At 32.2% G+C, this 17095-nt stretch overlaps 2 pseudogenes; both read left to right on the top strand.

Moving 5' to 3' along the window:
- Nucleotides 1-5585: 5585 nt before the first annotated feature.
- On the top strand, nt 5586-6764 carry LOC149165409 (calmodulin-like protein 2; annotated as a pseudogene).
- Nucleotides 6765-11105: 4341 nt separating this feature from the next.
- LOC149165408 (germin-like protein subfamily 3 member 3) lies at nt 11106-11756 on the top strand (annotated as a pseudogene).
- Nucleotides 11757-17095: the final 5339 nt, after the last annotated feature.

Here is a 17095-nt window from a genome sequence, read left to right as displayed (position 1 = left end):
AGTGTAATCGGACAAGTGAGTCGAACAAACAGGTATTCAAATGTGTGACACAAAATTTCAGTTACCTTGTATATTTAAATAAATTGCAGTTTAATTAATTGAATTTTTGGTTTTTGTTATCATTAATTTTTATTTTTATTTTGTTTAATAGATTAGATTTTAGTTTTTTTTTTTCATTTTGCTTTAATTTATGGAGGGAATTTTTTGAAATAATAAGTTTGAACAAAATTATAAATATTCGAAAGCGCTAAATTCAGTTATATTTTTGAAAATACATTTTAAATAACAAAAATTCAGAGTCTCATTATAAAAACAAAATCATCATTTAATATTACTGCATCATAATCCAACACAGTGTTGAACTCACATCCTTTAGGTAGAGATACCATTAGTTGGGCACCCCTCTTGGACCCCTCCAAACGCCATGTAAAATTCCATGCCAACTATACGATATGATGCCAATCGACGTAGCCACGTGTTGGGCAGGTGGGTCAATAAAGTTTGATGTGTTGTGTACAGTTTAGGGTTTCCTTTTGGCATGAGTTATGGGTCCTCGAAGCACCATGTTATTTTGTTCGAGCCCGGTAGATGTGCATTTGGTCCGCTTGGTACTTGCGTGGTCCTATTGTAATGTTGGTCATTACATGCACTAGTCTTGGCACTATAGAGAGTGGGTTATGCATAGGCTTGGTTCGTGGTTCGTCTAGATATTCAGTTGTTCTCTTGTGTGGAGTTTGGTTTACTAGGATTGTTGTTCTTCCCTGTCACATACCGACAACTAGGCTATTCGTCTGCATTTGACCATGTGGGGGATTTTCCTTAGCACAATGCTAGATATGGTCGTTTCGTGCTCCGAAGGGTTTATCTCAAGGTAATTTTCATGTTTTCAACATTGCTTGGATGTTTTTTTTTTGTTGGATTTTCGAAGGTTTAACACCATGACGTCTTTGTGGCCTCCTTGTTAATCTTGCAAGTCATTATGTGTGAGATGCTGAGGACACCATAGAATTTTTTTTTGCAGTTAAGGGTTTTCTAGCTCCTGGGGTTCTTGTGGTGTGCAGATGTGGAAGAATCACAACACATTCCTCTACGGAGCATTTTAAACCTACCAACGACTTATGCCTATGTGTTTTTGAACACATTCAACCAGATGGAATTTGGCTACCTTTGATGCAATTTCTATGTGGATTTTGTTGCATGTCGTCTTAGAATGGTCTATGGGTTTTGCTGCATGTCATTTGTTGCAACTCTACATTCAAATACACGTTTCAAATTTTTTCACTATGGTTTTCGAATAGGGTTTTCAAATTGCAAGAAAAAAGGGTTATCCAATTGCATTCAAAGAGAGTTATCAAATTACATTCAAATAGGGTTTTGTGGTTTGCCTTGCAGTGTAATATATATTCAGTCAAATCTATGTTTTTTTTGCATATGGTGACTATTTTTCTGTGACAAATATAGGGTTTACTATTTTTTTTGCAGGATTTTTAATGGCTATGTTAGGGTTTGAGAAAAATACTAGGGTTTGATATGCCGACTATTGTTCTGTAACAAAAATAGGGTTTAAGAGGTTTACATGAAGAATTAATGGCACTTTGTATTTTTTCAGAGGATGTAGTTTAATGGGTTTAAGAGGGATTATTTGTCTTCATTTCTGTTTGGTAGTATGTACTCCAACTATGTATGTGTAATCAACCATGAATAGAAGGCACAACTCTATATGTGAAATAAACAATGAACTCCAACTCTGTGTAACCAACCAATCGATTTGCATACACTTCCAAGAGATGGAAGACAGACCAATTATACATTAATGTTTGAATATTATAGCTTATGTTGGTTGCATTTCGTTTTGAAATGATACTTGCATATGATTACACAATGTTCTCTGTATGTGAATCTTAGTATGTGTAATAAACAATGGAAAGTTATCTTTGGAATTGCTTGTTGGTATTTGTATCCATGAAGGTATGCACTCACTGGTCTTATTCAGAAACAGACAACAAAAAAATCCAACCAAAGGCCAAGCACAATATATTGTAAGTATACCACAATTGCACAAGGTGTTTTTTGAACTATTACATTAAACTGTATGTTCAACTATATGTGAACTATTATATTAACCATGCAACAGATTGCATCCTTACAAAATCCACATTGCAATGTGGTTACAAAAGAAAAAGTCATGCCACCCTTATGCTTGATGGCCTCCATTTTCTGCATTTCCCAAACTTGTTGAGTTGCTTGCCTGAGCCAAGTATGTTGGCCTACCCAAGAATGGTTGATTAGGATGTGCTTTATGTTGCTATATGCTTGAGTCCAATTTGCTCCTTGTAGCCATGGAGGGACTAAGTAGCTGACGTGTCCACTTGTGCTACTAACCCTAACACTGAGTGGAGGTGTCCTATAATCACACATAGGATTTAAACCTGCACTGGTAGGGGTATAAGAGGTGGGCATAATCCCTGGATGATAACGGGGGACTTGGATGTTAATCAGGTCCTAGTATGATGTTGTATGCTCTACAATTTGGTCCGGATCATTGGAAATCATCTTGTTTTCCTGAAACTGGATTGGACCATAGTCTTCCCTATTTGTCAACCCTCCTCCTTTTTCTAGCACTTGTTGAACAATTCTTGCCTCCCTCTTTTGCCTTGGCCAAATTTTTTTTATGTTCCTTTTCTTCCCTTTCTTTCTGTCTTTCCGACCTTTCCTTTTCCTGAGCTTCTGCTGCTGCAATCCTTGCATCTCTCTTTTCCTTGTTCAACTCCATCTTTCTCTGTTTATATTCCTAAATTTCAATTTTTTTTTTTTTTTTTAATTACGTTCAGAGTCAAATAGTAGGTTCATATAATCTTCAGAAGTGAGCAACTATGAAATCCTCCCTAAACGAAGACAATCTATTGTTAAGTGCCTTGATGAGGCCTTCACTCTTTCTATTGGTAGCTCTAAGAACCTACCAAGTCTTGGCTACTTCGTTGTCACATGCTCCTCAAGCCCTGACACTTTCCTTTCAACCTCCAGGACAACTGATTGACACCCATTTTTGTTTTCATTTGGTACTTCATGTTGAATGAGATCTTCTTCCAGTGATCCATTGTCCACAAAATAATGAACAAGTTCAATGTTCAACTCTTTTGGTTGTGAAGGCATGTCCATGCTTTCCTCATTAGTGGATGTCACATTATGTGTGTTGATATTCATCATGGCCTCTGCCAACCATGATGGTGGGGTTACCTAGGTTGGCATGCTCAATGCTCATTGTTTAATCCTGTTGCATTATCATTTGAAACCACATTTACATGATCAACTGCCTCATATGGAATATCACATGCAAAATTGGTAGGTGGTTTAGTGGGTGTGACAACCTCCATGTTATTGATAATTGGTTCATGTTTGAATTGTGTCTCACTCACATGTTCATCATCATCACCATAGAAGTGCCCTTGAGAAAGGGATACCATACCTTCAGTAGCAACAACATCTTCCTTCCCATCCACATCTTCTTGGGCATCAACATGGTCTTGTAAGTACTTTTCTTCTTGACCTTCCACATCAAATGCCTGGCTGCAACCAGTATCATGCATAAGAGCATCAACATTCAATGGCCATATACTAATCCTCCTCAATCCAACCTTGATATTAGAAAGTGTAAGATCCCTTTTAACTACTTTACTTGCAAGTTCAGCTAGCTCAAACCTTTTAACCTCCACCATCCACTTTTTTTATTTCATAATTTTGAACCTTTTCCCAAATTCATTTTCTTAAATTTGAAATATAATATTTGTATATTCTATTTTACAATTTAAATCTTGTTCTCACAATTTTAGAATAGAATGTTAATTCCAATGCGTGAAGAAGTTTAAAATGAAATTAACAATTTAAGTAGGTAGTTAATAACTATTATATTATTAACAATTTAATGAAGTATTTCTATAACACACATATATATAATATTTACATCGAAATATTATTATATTTAACAAATTTATATTTTCTAATATTTAATAAATTAAAATTAAATAATTTATATTTTTTTTATAAATTAAAAAATTAAAATAATCTCTACTCATATATAACATCAAATAAATAATATTATTTAACAATTGATTTAATCATTTTTAATAATATTTAATAATATTAATATATATATATATATATATATATATATATATATATATCTTAATTAGGTATTGACATTCATCAATAGTTTAATTGGAAATATAGCCTCAAGATAAATATTAATTGGAGGATGGAAAACTTATTATGAACTTCAAAATAGTTGTAAGTCAACTGGTTTTTGGGACGGAGTAAGAAAAAGTTCTTCTTCTTGTTATATTATATGACTATGAGGTTTGGTGTTGCAGTATATCTAGTGAATCATGGAGGAAGGTCAAGTTGATTCAAGAGAAATTTATAACCTACAACCTCAAGATTAAAGGAAATACTCCCATCCTATCCTCTTGATTGAAGTTAACGTTCCCCCCATTGAGAGCATGGCTATGTTTAGGTATTTGACGTATAAGAAGAAGCTTTACAATATGGAAGCCAAGAGGTTCCCCAAAATTGCTTCTAACTCTAGCCAAAACCCTCACCTCTGGCTCCAACTGGGATGGCACAAGGATGCCCAATCTTGGCTCAACCATTGGGGGATAAAGGAAGAGATCATCTTGGAAAAAATGATAATATTAAAAATACTATAACTTCCAAATTTAAGGATAAGTTGTGGGATGATGAGGAGCTAGAGGGGGAAAGGAAGCTAAGGTATTATAAGGAAGTGATCAATTCCACTCCTGCGAACCAAGCTTATCTCTGTCTTGCCCAATGTTAAGAAGAAAATGAACATTGCCAAGAAAAGAACAAATTCTCATGAACTTCGAAGTGAAACTCCGCATTGGTCCATACCCAAAACACCTTGAGATGAAATAATTTGTCACGTTTGCAATCCTAAGAGGGTGGAAGATGAAAAACACTTTCTCTTAGATTGTTCGGGTCTTACATCCATTCTCATTTCCAAAACATTTGCCACATTACCACCCTTCTTGACTTGTTAAGTTAGCAAAATTATAGTGATCTGGAAATGCTTCTTTCCCTTCTTTTTGTTTATGGAAAAAAATATTAAAAAGTCTCAATTAATCCCTTACTCTCTTAAAGTCAATAGACCACATCGATTTTAGTAGACATTAATAATCATCATTATTATCTTAATATACGTAGAAAATTAATTAAATTAGGTTAAATAATATTTATAAAATAACAAAAAGAAAACAAATGATCTTAACATCGTCCAAACGCATACCCATCATATATGATTTTATTAATAGTTATGTGTGATTTTTTCTCATTAAATCTTTTAAAATAAATTTAAAATTACATAAGTAAAACATATATTTGTTTATTAAAAAAAATAAAATTTAAGAGCAGCAAAAATTTTCAATTATAATTGGACAACCAACCATTTCAAACGTAACGTAGATGAATAGTATGTAGATTGATAGGAAATGAAAAGGAAATACCACTCCGCCTCTACCTCTCTTAATGCCCATACATTCATTCTCCATCCAACATTTTGATGGAAACAACTCTAAAGCTGCATTCCAAGTCCCAGGAAACTGGAGGGAGTCTTCTTTGTAGAAAACAATTCCAAGTCAGAGTGGCGCATAACCCGCCAGAGCACCTTCCAAGACCCTTCCTACATCCCAACTATTTTTCAAAACAGTATATGCGCATACCAAACGACATTTCTCTGAACGTATCCACACATTCATTGGTCGTTTCGGCCGAGTTTCATAGTAGCTGACCGCAGGCTTCTCAATAGGAATTGCAGTGCTTGTTTCTCCTCACTTTCATAGCAACCCACCACTCAATCATACGCTTCTAAATACGAATCGAAGGCTTTCATTGCTACCATTCTGTAACGCCCAAGATTCACCGACCCTTTTTTCTTCTCTGCTCTTTCCATTGCTGGAATTATTGAATTCAGCCATCTCATTCATATATCAAAGATGGTGTCTGATCTTATCATCAGAAACCCTGCAGTTTCAAATGTTTCTGCCATGCCTATGTATTGGAGCATTATTGTATCCATGGCCCTGGGTTGGGTTCAGAAGTTTTATAGCTTCTACAAGTTTTATGTTTATGTTTGGGTTTCTGAGATGATGAAAACTAAGTTTCCTGAACTTTGCAATCCAAAAGACCCACATATTATAACGGCTCTTGGAAAATACCAGCTGTCCGGAGGTATGATTGATGAAGCGAGCAGTGATTTTGTAAATAAAAGATACACGGCCTTCGTTCAAACATGGGACCTCTCTCGAATTTTCAATATCTTGGACAGCGATGGCGATGGCAGGGTTACTGCAGAGAACGTACAAGGGTTACTGGAAAAGCTTGGAATTCAAAATATATGTGATGATAATATGAAAATAATGATGGGTTCTCTGGAGCATATGAACTTTGATGATTTCTGCGGATTTCTTCTCAATATGTGTGGGGAAGCTCATGAGCATGCAGAGACAGAGGAGAAAGTGTTGTCAGAGGAGTTGGAGAAAGCGTTCAGCATTTTTGATAAGAATGGGGATGGGTTCATCAGCCCAATTGAACTTCAACAGGTTCTTCTGAGCTTAGGACTAAAAGAAGGAAAAGATTTGGAGAGTTGTGAAATGATGATCACAAGATTTGACAGAAATTCAGATGGTAGAATTGATTTTGAGGAATTTGAGAACATGATGACCATGACGGACAAATCTTTGTAAATGTGTTAATAAAAAACATGTCTCTTGTAAATGTGTTAATAAAAATTATGTCTCTTGGATTTCTTTTAGTAAAATTTTATTCCCAAAATTTCTTGATCATATGAGAATAATGGACAGTTGCAATGACATATTGCCGTCTAATTCTCCCTGGTTTGTATTCGCTTTTAATGCATTAAACCCAAGATTGAATTCTGGAACAGGCCAAATGTGGTATATACATACTTCCTGTCTATATAACACGAGAGCGGTTTAGCCCTCTTACAGACCAGAGCAACAGAGTCCTTTCCACAACGGCTAAAACGAACCATTAATTGCTATAACAGTACCAAGACTTGCAAACTAAATCAAATTTCTATGGCTAAGTTGGGAGTTAAGCATGAACTAACTGTAAAATTTCCTCAACATATTAGACATATATTTGGACATATGGCTAGATTTAACTTTTTGCTTGTGAATGAAAATATGACTTGCTTCCAAGTTCTTTTTGTTTTTGCAAATTATACTCCATATGCGCAAAGGGCAGAATTCTGTATACGGTTCAACTGTTTAGGGCAAATCGTTTGCATCTCTATAAAAAAAAGTCTGGCAGAATTTTCCATGCTTTTGGGAAATTGGTTTCTATAATTATAAATTCCCTTACCTTTTACATTGGTTATCTTCTTATGCTAACAGGGACATGGACAGAATGAGTGACCCTGTTAACATAATGGTTGACAGGGACATGGACAGAATGCGTGACCCTGTTAACATAATGGTTGACAGGGAGATGGACAGAATGAGTGACCCTGGTTAACATAATGGTTGATTAGTGGTTGATTTGATAAACAGTACGTTTATGGCTTCATTTCATCAACATAGATTCTCTGCAGAATCAAGATTAAAAATACAAATATCATTACAACTTTGCCAATACTAAATTTAATGCGTATTCACTGTTAATCACCAACAGGCATGAATAGATATTTCTGTTTTCAGATGTGTCTCACTGCTTGGTTGCTTGTGATGGCCAGATCATTGCCCATCAATGGGAAGCAAGTCCAACTCTGTTATCTCCAGCTTTATTATGGTAAACTTATGCACTTTTGCTGTTTGATATTCAAACCAGTATACTGTTTAATTATTAGACCTTTTGAAGTTTTGGGGTATATGGTAAAATTTGTTTTGGTCAAATTTTTATTTGTATTGTTTAAACTGGTTTTTTTACTTTTTATATGAATTAAGTACCTTAAAAAATTCTCAAACTTGTGATTCCAACAAATCTCTATCAAATTAGACTAAAAATAAATATATAAAACCGTTGAAAAAATCTAACAGATAGATTATGGCCATGCTCTGTTTTATAACATAAGTCACATCCAACTCATAAATCAATAACCAATGCTCTGTTCTATAACAAAAGTCACATCCAACTCATAAATCAATAACCAATTAATTACAGAAATTTGCCCATTCACAAATCCTTGTAGGTAACAGTCACAATGCACGGCCTAGGAATGTATGGTTGTTCTGTGCATTGTTGGGTTGTTTTATAACAAAAGTCACATCCAACACATAAACCAATAACCAATTACAGAAATTTGCCCATTCACAAATCCTTGTAGGTGGCAGTCACAATGCACGGCCTAGGAATGTATAGTTGCTCTGTGCATTGGTGGGTTAGAATTTGGGCTCGACCAAGAGATGCCTGTAGCATGTGGTTTGCACAGAGGTACAATTATGTTACCAGTGATTGTCAAACAGTGGAAAACAATTCGAGTTCTGTTGTGTAAAAAAATCAATAAGCAATGTGCTCTGTGGTTTTGAATGTACCAATCATAGCAATTAAAGATTCATACATTTGTTCATTCCATCAGCTGACAAGATGCATGTTGTTTTGTTCTGCCCATGTTTTCCCGCCCATGGAATATTAAACAAACTTGCATTCTAATGTTCGAGGAGGACTTTCTGTTCTCATGTATATTTAAATAAATAGTAGTCTAATTAATTGACATTCTAAAAAATTTCTGGAAAAACAAAAACATATATTAGTTTGACTGCACATAATCCAACCCCGTGCTGAATTCACATCAACTAAACAGAGGAGAGAGAGTGGGGTAGATGTGTGAACAGACCATACTTTTCGCAGGATTTTGTCGAAAACTCCAAGGTTTAATACTTAGATTGTTGTCTAATTATGAATTTTTTGGCTGGAATTTGGCCATACTTTTGGCCAGATTTTTGAAAATAGCCTAAAGTAAAATTCTAAAATTTAATATTTTGAAAAGGTGTTCTTTAATTATGAAATTTCTTGTAGTTTTTATTTGGTTGGAATTTGGCTAATTTTTTTTTATTATTTAAAATAAATTTTTAATTATATATATAATTTCAATATATTGAAAAACTTTTAAACATTCAAATGATAAAGAGTTCATAACTCAAAACTTGAGTTCATAACTCAAAACTTGTAATTTCACCATTTGTAATTTTACAGTAAATTCATATTTTACCAAAAAAAACTTCATAATAAACCATGCGATTAAGATAAAACCCTTACTGATTATTGACACGGGAGATGATATACGCACATTATGCTTGAAAATAAGTTTTTTGAAAAGGTAAAATATACCAAATAAACCACCAATCTTAAAATAGAACATTGATTGGCAGGTTATCACAGTATGACTCATTATAAGTTTTCCTAAAAACGCCTTTCCACTAACTCCACACTTCTCAAATGCCTTTCTAAGCTCATCTGCATTCAGAAAATACCATGGAAGATTGAAAGAGTGTCTCAGACTCAAACCTCTGCCATTAATCCCCTGCACTCATATCACAACACCAACAGATTCATAAGGTTCATACATTAATATCTGGATTATCCGATCCAAATTATTAACTATAAATGATTTGATAAGAATTTAAGACTTATTGTTTGTCATCTTGCATGTGTCACCCATTCATCCCATGCATCTTCAAAGTCCTGGCCACAGAATTCTCTTCCCACCGAAACTTTTGCCCTCTGATATATCTACCATCCTCTAAAGCCAGGTAGAGGGCAGCCCTGGCTATGTCTCTAACCTAGCATTGAACTCGGTCCTGTCTTTCTTATAGGCAACTCTTCTGTTTGAAATCCTGGGCGTAAAAAGAGCAATTGAAATGCTGGGCGTAAAGAGAGTAATTAATTTATCATTTATAAGTCTACTATAAATGAAGATATCAGAAATATTTTTCAAATAATTATTAATAAGTTCCATAATTTCACGCTCTCTCTTCTCAAATACAAATCTCATTGCCCTAATGATGCTAGTTCGAAACGTTGGTTTCAAAACTGTTCACAGGTTTTTCCACAAAATTAAAAAAACTGACTATGTAGTCGGTAGTTGTGAAGAAATGAGGAGAGGTGTAACAACTACCTGAAAATGAAACTGTCAATCGGTTCCAGAGATACCCATCTCACGTCTAAAAAGTTAAACAAGTAGATGGCGCCTTATAACATCTTTCTTATATTGGATTGAAGAGCACTTTTCGAACCCAATAAAAAGATCACAATCACACAATAATAAACAACAACAAGATCAAAACTAGGAAACTGGTAAAGATCAGAACTAGGAAACTGGTAAAGATTAGGTTCTGTTTATGTTTAGAAATTTTTACAAGGGGTGCTTATATATTTTTATATAGGTTTTCTGTATTTATGTTGATCTTATTTTGAAATAGGTTTTCATAATTAAGCTTTAAAGCATTCTCTTTGAGAACTGCTCTTTTAGATATCACTGTATATCCGTCTTCACTATTGAATAGAGGGTGTTTATTTTGAAATAGGGTTTTCATAATTAAGTTTTAAGGCATTCTCATTGAGAACTACTCTTTTAGATATCACTGTACACCAGTCTTCATCATTGAATAAAATGTTAGAAAATTAAAAAATTTTAAATGGCAAAATAAATAATTAATAGTTAAGAGAAAACTAATAGTATCAAACAACTTCTTCTTACCGAGGCTTATTCCCCTCTTGGTTTTTCAGAAGAGGGTTTCTCTTCCCAGATTAGTTTATTTGTTCATCGATCATTCAAACTCTTCTTGCGGTAAGTTTTCCCTTCCAAATTTGGCCACTGTTTTGGAAAAATTATTAATATTTGATCTGGATATCCGTTGGTATGAAGGTGAATAGAAGCCCCATTTCTGTGGGGTGGCTGAAATGGTTGGACCTGTAGATTTCAGAGCGATTTCAGAGCAAAGACAGAGTTTTGGGGCAGGAGGAGCAATATTCATGAGGTTAGTCTCTGACCTTATAAACTTCTTTGGGTTCTTCACCAACTGCATATTGAGAAGAAAAACCCTTCTGCAATTATAGCATTGGATTAATCAATCATGACGACTTCCAATATTGCCTCTCTGCTAGCCATTGTACTAGTCCTCTGTAATTTTTCTTTTGAGCCTTCACGTGCGCAATATTTCTGAGTGGCAGACTTGTCCTCGAAGCTCACTCCCAGGTTATCCTTGCAAGGCGGCTTCGTCCTTAACTGCAGATAATTTTTTCTTCACCGGATTGGAAGAGGCCGAGAACACGAGCAACAACATCGGTGCTGTTGTAACTCCGGCCTTCTGAGCACAGTTTCCTGCAGTGAATGGCCTTGCCGTGTCGATAGCTAAACTCGACCTCGCGCCCAAAGGCGTCATTCCATTGCACAACCATCCAGAAGGTTCTCAGATTCTGCTGGTGGTTAAAGGAGTTATCTGTGCTGGATTAATATCCTCGAGCAATATTGTGTACAGCAAAACGCTCCATAAAGGAGACATCGTGGTGTTCGCCAGAGGGTAGGGTTACTTCATTACGAGATCAATGTGGAAAAGCATAAAGCCATTGGATTTGATTCCTTCAGCAGCACTCTTCCTGGATTGCAAATTGTTCCCCTGGCTCCCTTTGCCAGCAATCTTCCTCCTCCTGTCATCGAGAAGATTACGTTCCTTTTCTATGTTGAAGTGAAGCGCCTCAAGGCTTTCTTAGGAGGCAACAGCTAGGAAATATATATATTTCAAGTATTGCTCCTTCTAGCTTCAACTTATACTGCCTCATTCTAATGAAATTTCATCGATTAACCGTGTTATGTTCGTTTAGTACGGTTGCTGCATATCAGTTGCTTTGCTCGTAATTTTTAGTCATGTTTCTGAATCAAACCAAAAAGTTTTGTTGAAACTGAAATCTGTACTGGAAGTTGGATGTGCTTTTCATTCAGTAAATTCTCTCCAATGTTTCAGAAGTGATTCGTGAAGTTTTTTTGGTAACTAATTTTGAATAGTAAGACAAAATGGTATTTCATGTGATTTTCGCTGAAAAATCTATAAAAAGATAATAAAAATAATAATAATTAGAAATTGATCAATTATATCTTTTTATAAAATTTTATTCGAATTTATATATTTTTTTTCATTTCCATATCCTATGTATGCTATATATATAAAAAAAAATAACTAAAAATTCATCAATTTACTGTACTTTTTTTATAAAATTTTATTTGAGTTTGTATATATTTTTTTTGTTGACAAGGTGGTGGTATCGAATGGTGGTATCGTACTTGCTTAAGAGGAGACTTGAACGTTACCGGGGTTAAGAGGAGACTTGAACTTTAGGGTCGAATCCCACTGGCTGCCACTATAATGCTCTTAGTTAAAAGAAGACTTGCTCATAAGCTGCCACTATAATGCTCTCAGTTAAAAGAAGACTCGAACTCATAAAACTCATAATCTGCTCAGCGGCACAGACGACTTAGCAGATCTACTGGCCATGAAATCAAACCTCTGCAAGCGAGTTTGTATATCTTCTTTCATTTTGATATCTTTACTTAATTTGGAACTAATTTGTATTTTTGAGCCACTCATTTTGGTTTGAAACTTTTCAGTTTAGGTTTGGTTGGCTAAATGTAATTTTAAATTTTCATGAAAATGATTACCAACTATGATTGCAATAATAAATTTTGTCCCAATAAAATAAAAATGGTACCGCAGAAATCCATTTGCAGCAATCTTGTAAGATTAAACGTGGAGAAGATGAAAACTGTGGAGTTTTATAAAAAAGAATGTTGCGTTCCTTTTCATTTAAACTTGTCTCTAATTGGAGGTTCCAAATTAAACCATTTTATTTTCTTTCATTTCGTTTTTGTATTTTTTATTTTATCATTTTTTTTTATTGTTGTGTAAATCCAACTATTCTAAAGATTAATTATGACTTATTTATTTAGAATTTCATTACACATCTTCTCTTCTGTAATTTATTATACAGATAATAGTATTGATTATATGTTCTATTTAAATTAATTTCAGTCTTTCTTTTTTGTTAACTTTCTCTCTAAATATAAAAATGAAAATAGTTAAGAAATTACAATAGTTGAGAAATTATATTCTAAGAGTGATAAAGAAAATTTCTGTTATGTTATTTTCATTTGCCGGAATTTTTATATAAAAAAAAATGTCTTTAAATTAATCTATAAATTTTTTTTGTCTTGTCATCATATTAATCTAAATAAATGATATTTTGATTTCTCTTTGATTTATATAGAATATATTTCCCGGGACAATTCCAAAATATTTTTTTATAATAATTTTGAATAAAATACCCAAATCTTTTAGAAAGTGTGTTTTTTCTAATAGACTTTGTTTTTAAAAGAAATAAATTATATGTAAATTTCCAAATCTATTCTTTCTCTTTTTTAACTTCTTCCTTTATGTCTCTTTAGATTAAAGTAATCTTTAACAAATTCATCTACATCATTATTTCGATATTGAAGTTAAAAAAAATATGCCATATTTGCTAGGTGATAAAACATATTGAAGTTAAAAAGAATATGCCATATTTGCTAGGTGATAAAACCCTCTGTTGGTTAATTTTTTTTTCAAACATCTATTAGTTTTTTTTGTAAACCCAACAATTCTAAAGATTAATTAGGACGTATTTATTTAGGATTTTAGTACACATCTATTCTGTAATTTATTATCCCAACAAAATAGTATTTACTATATAGTCTATTTAAATTAATCTCAGCCTTTTTTGTTAACTTCTCTCTAAATATAAAAAGGAAAAGAGTTAAGAAATTAAAATAGTTGAGAAATTGTATTCAAGAGTGGTAACAAAATTTCTATTCTGTTATTTTCATTTGCCACTATCATTTTGGAATTTCATATAAAAAATGCCTTATTGATAAAAAAAATTGTCCTCATATTAATCTAAATAAATGATATTTTGATTTCTCTTTGATTTGTATAGAATATATTTCCCATGCCAATTCCAAAATATTTTTTTTTTAAATAATTTTTAACAAGATGCCAAAATATTTTTGAGAGTGATTTTAAATAAGTTTTTTTTTTAAAGAATTAAATTATATGTAAATTTCCAAACCCATTCTTGTTCCTTTTTTAACTTCTTCCTTTAGCTCTCTCTGAGATTAAAGTAGTCTTTAACAAATTTATCTCTATCATTGTTTCCATATTGAAGTTAAAAGGAATATGTCATATTTGCTAAGTGATAAAATCATGGGTTGATTAGAATTTTTTCCAACATCTATTAGAGTTTGTAGGTTTAATAATTTGTCTAAACCTTTGTTCCTTCTTATAGTTTTCCATGTCAATCATTTCCTTGTGAAAGGAAAATATGTCGCCGTTGTTTTCTAAATAATTGATGCTCCACTATTAGATTTCACTTTTATTTCAATACTTTCCTAATTAGTGCTTGAGTTATTCAGGAAGTCATTGAGAGATGGTTGATATAAGGTGATAAATGCATATTGATATATTATGTGGTTGGGCGGCTAGGCAGGAGGTGGTTGATATAAGGTGATAAATGCATATTGATATATTATGTGGTTGGGCGGCTGGGTGTTGAACAAGTGGTGAAGGTAACTACTACTTCTAAGAATAAAAAAGGTGGTTGTTGTTCATGATAATGATTTCCACCATCTATAAAGACTAATTTTGGTTTATCTAACCTTATGGAAAATGATAAACCCTAACCTTCAAAAAGGCATTTATGTTATTCCTTGTTCATGTGGTAAGGAATATATAGGCGAAACAGGAAGGTCTTTCAACATCAGAATCAAAGAGCACACAATAGACTTAAGAAGAGAAAGGACCTCAAAATCGGCCTTAGCGGAACATGTTCACTCTTCCTCACATTATATCTACATGGAAGAAGCCAAACTAATTAAAAAAGAGGACCACTATCTTAAAAGGAAAATCAAAGAAGCCATCGAAATAGAAAAAAGAAAGAACAACCTGAATCATGACGATGGATTAAGACTAAGTAATACCTGGAAACCTTTATTTGAAATCCTAAAAAACCAATAATTAACTCATATCCCTTATAATGATTTAATCCCTCTTCGGTGGTTCAGAATAAAAATTAATCTATAGGAACACTTATAAGAAAATTTTACATTCTAATCATAATTTATTAATTACAATTTTATAAGTATTATTTGTCCAAAATACAAATTAATCTATCAGAACACTTCTACGAAAATTTTACATTCCAATCATAATTTATTAATTACAATCTTATAAGTATTATATGAATTTAAACCAAAGAGGGTAATAAAACTTTCATATTTAAAAAAACTAATAATAATAATAATAATAATAATAATAATAATAATAATAATAATTATTATTATTATTATTATTATTTATTTTTATTTATTTTTACATTCTAATCATATTTTATTAATAATAATCTTATAAGTAATCTTTGGAAATTAATTTAAAGCTTTCTTAATTCAAAGTTGAACCATTACTAATTAAAAATAGAATTTATATATACAAATAGATAAAAATAAATAAATAAATAATAATAAAAAAAATATAATTAACACCAGACTTTAGTGAATTAACTAATTAAATCCCTAATGTTGTAAATTCAATATAAGATACAAATATTAATTCTCAAGATTAATTAATTTCATAACTAGTTATTTATTAAACTAAGATTAAGAATACTTAGGATAAAAATTTACATTCTAATCATATTTTATTAATAATAATCTTATAAGTAATTCAGGAAGTTAATTTAAAGCTTTCTGAATTCAAAATTAAATCATTACTAATTAACAAGAGAATTTATATATACAAATAGATTATAATGAATTAATTAATTAAATCCCTAATGTTTAAATTTCTAATTTTTTCAATATATTACCAAATTATTTAGATTTTGGCCGACTAAATCTATTACATTATTTCTTTTCATAATCCATATATATACTCTCATGATTAGCTCATGGATACTTCATTAATATCTTCTTAAATCTATTGACATCCCTAATGATGGACTCACTTGGTAGTCTGAAACGTTGGATTCATAAAACTCTATAACATGTCATTCCTCTAGTGCCTAAAACAAATTAATTCTTTTGTTTTAGCAATTTGTTTTTAGGCTCATAAATATCGGAGAGAAGTTTCCCTCAAAGTTTTTACTTTTGATGAGTATTCTTAATGGCATCAATATTATATGAAATGATTACCTCATTTATTCACAATGGTTTAGCAAACGATTTGTGTTGTTGACGGATTTTGAAACAATCTTAAGAAACCCCTCATTTCTCATGTTAATTGTATTTTGATTGTACATAAGGTTCCTAGTCACAACCATACTCTCAATGGAGGAAATACCAACTTCTACGAAGGGGATGAGATATGACATACTACTTTTAATATCAAGATTATAAGTTATAAAATACTTCTCCTTTTTTCAATTCCACTATAACTCTTTAGAGATTCTACAACCCTACACTTCACATCCATATAAGATAACTAGAGCATTGAGAGTGTGAAAGAGGAGTTTCACCTTTTCCTAAAACCAAACATTTGTTCATTTACAATTTTCTCAAAACTAAAATAGGTCTTCCATCATTATTTATTCATTTTCTCATTGTTATATTTCCACTTAAGATCTTGTTGAAGCTTGAAATTTTTCTAGATATTTATATGAATTAACTTCCTCTAAGTTGTTGTCATAGATAAAATTAGTGTAACTGATATTTTTTATTTGATCATATAGCCTTTGTTTTGTTAGATTTTATTGACATGTACAAGCTATAAATGATTTTTTTGATAATTCCCAGTTGATTAGAGTTGGGGGAGGGTTTAATAAATGATATTTTGATTTATCTTTGATTTGTATAGAATATATTTCCAATGTCAATTCCAAAATATTTTGTTATAATAATTTTGAATAAGATGCCAAAATCTTTTAGAGAGTGATTTTAAATAAGTTTTTTTTTAGGAGGCTTTGTTTTTAAAAAGAATTAACTTATATGTAAATTTCCAAACCCATTCTTTTTCTTTTTCAAAACATTTTTTATCACATATTTTCT

This window comes from Pinus tabuliformis, chromosome 5_1, assembly GCF_031772625.1.
Source record: "Pinus tabuliformis cultivar Carrire ecotype Pingquan chromosome 5_1, CPIR1, whole genome shotgun sequence".
Classification (NCBI taxonomy): domain Eukaryota; kingdom Viridiplantae; phylum Streptophyta; class Pinopsida; order Pinales; family Pinaceae; genus Pinus; species Pinus tabuliformis.
Note: the sequence above shows the minus strand (reverse complement) of the source record. Positions and strands in the feature narration are given on the sequence as shown.